Source organism: Nicotiana attenuata, chromosome 10 (assembly GCF_001879085.1).
Source record: "Nicotiana attenuata strain UT chromosome 10, NIATTr2, whole genome shotgun sequence".
In the NCBI taxonomy this organism is placed as follows: Eukaryota; Viridiplantae; Streptophyta; class Magnoliopsida; order Solanales; family Solanaceae; genus Nicotiana; species Nicotiana attenuata.
The window spans coordinates 26,363,622-26,366,128 of NC_031998.1; positions in this window are offsets into that span (position 1 = coordinate 26,363,622).

A 2,507-nucleotide genomic window follows, 5' to 3' on the forward strand; every position below is an offset into this window, starting at 1 on the left:
GGTTGTGACTACTATTTGGGTGAGGAAGAGTGATAATGCACGAAGGGTCATTCCGTGCCATGTTTGATTACATTTGCACGAAGGGTCATTCCGTGCCATGTTTGATTATACTTGCACGAAGGGTCATTCCGTGCCATGTTTGATTATACTTGCACGAAGGGTCATTCCGTGCCATGTTTGATTACATTTGCACGAAGGGTCATTCCGTGCCATGTTTGATTATACTTGCACGAAGGGTCATTCCGTGCCATGTTTTTGATGATATTTGCACGAAGGGAAATTCCGTGCCATGATGTGAGAGTTATGTGAGGAAAAGCACGAAGGGTGATACCGTGCACTTTATTTGGTTGCTCTTGGTTAGAATGAGGGTAAAAGCACGAAGGTTGATGCCGTGCAACTGTTGATTTTCCTGCTCTCATTAGTTATTGTTATTGCCCTGTTTCTTACTTAAGTTGTTGACTTTATATCTGGACTGTACTCCCCCATAGTATGCTCCCCTCCCTCTTAACTGTTTAATTTCTTTGTTCTTTCCTTTTATTGCATATATATATTGAGCTGCACAGGTTGGTTTGGTAGTCCTGTCTAGCCTCGTCACTACTTCGCCGGGGTTAGGCCAGGCACTGACCAGCACATGGGGTCGGTTGTGCTGATGCTACACTTCTGTGCTCTTTCGCACAGATCACGGTACCGGAGCAACTTTTGGACCACAGCAGTAAGATATTGATCGGGAGCTGACTTCAGTCCAGGGACTTACAAGGTAGCCTAACTGGCGTTCGTAGGCCGGAGTCCCTTTCTATGTTTTAGTTTGTTTTCATTGTACCGAGACAAACATTGATGTATTTCTACTCAGACTTGTTTTTAGCACTCCTTAGTAGTTCGCGAGTTAGCGACACCAGTCTTGGGTAGAGAACTGTTAAACTTCCGCATTTTTGGTTTTCATTTACCTATGTTTTTTAAGACTTCCGCTTTTATTTAAATGACTCGTAATATTTATATTGTTGAGGTGTTATCAGGGAATACTGAAATGTTTGGCTTGACTAGCTCCGTTAGTAGGCGCTATCACGACTCCCGATGGTGCGAAAAATCCAGGTCGTGACAAAGTTGGTATCAGAGCACTAGGTTACCGCCGCATGCAATGCACTTCACTTCCCAACTAGGAGGTACGACAATGTTCTTCACGCGCCCATAATTCGGGCTACACATCAATCCACAATAGGAGTCGAATCACTTAACAGTTCATCTATTATCCTGCAGACTTCTTCGTCACTACCAAGTCATATAGTTACATCTCGCAGTACTAACATACTCATCACATGAATACCAAACCGCCATTCCGGCTAATAGGGGCAATACTGAACATATAAGTTCAAAACACTTGCTCACACAATCAGCACCTCGGTGCTCAAGCCATAGGCAAGGATCCGGCCTCAAGTCCTCCAGACTGGCCAAACATACTCACGAAGATCATATCTCGCCCCTCGATCGGGGAATCACAAACCATCAGGGCACATATAATACTGAGCGCTCACGTGCGCATACAGACGTGTGGAAGGAATTTCAAGAGTTATATCTAAAGCTGAATCAAGTACGCACGATAAGAATTCCAAGAATGGGAAGTTTTCCTAAAGGTTCTGCAGCATCTCGAGGATAAATACAGACGTCTCCGTACCGATCCGCGAGACTCTACTAAACCTGCTCATGACTCGTGAGACCTAGTAACCTAGGCTCTGATACCAACTTCACACGACCCAATTCCCATACCCGGTCGTGATGGCGCCTCTCGTGAAGACAAGGCCAGCCAACTAACCCAAATCCTTTCACTAACAATTATTAAACATAAATGAATAGAAGATACAACTTAATGGCATTAGAAACTGTTAGTTACTACCCGACCGGGGTGTCACAAGTCACGAGCATCTAAAGGAACCTGATTTAACTACAGGACCAATATCATACAAAAATGAATTTCTGGAAAAACAAAAGAAAACATCCGGTGCCGCGAACGCTGGCGGTCACCTTGCTCAGCTACAATAACAATACCTTCAATCCGCTAATAACCCGCTACCGGGTGAACGATACCTGCAACTGCACGCGAGGTGCAGGGAGTAAAGTGAGTACTTCCAACTCAGTGGTAATAAGAGTAAATAATAACTGAGAGGCAAGAAATCACGTAAGAGCACTTCATCATGCTATATAGGACAGTACAACCCTTTTTAGAAAACAGTAAAACCGTAAAGAGTCATTTAGAAAATATCTGGCTCAGTTTAAAAACCTCTTTTAAAAATATCCTTTTACAACAGTCAAGCAAATGAATGCGTATTCAGGTAATGCAAGTCCGCACATAAGTCAGCCCCTCGGGCACAGCACTCCACTAACAATTTACACCAGGGCGTCTGGTAAATAGTGCAAGAAGTAGCATGAATGCCAATGAAATGAGAGTGCTGAATGTCATGACACGTAGTACAAACAGGAACCGATGCATGAATGCAATGCAATGCACATGACCG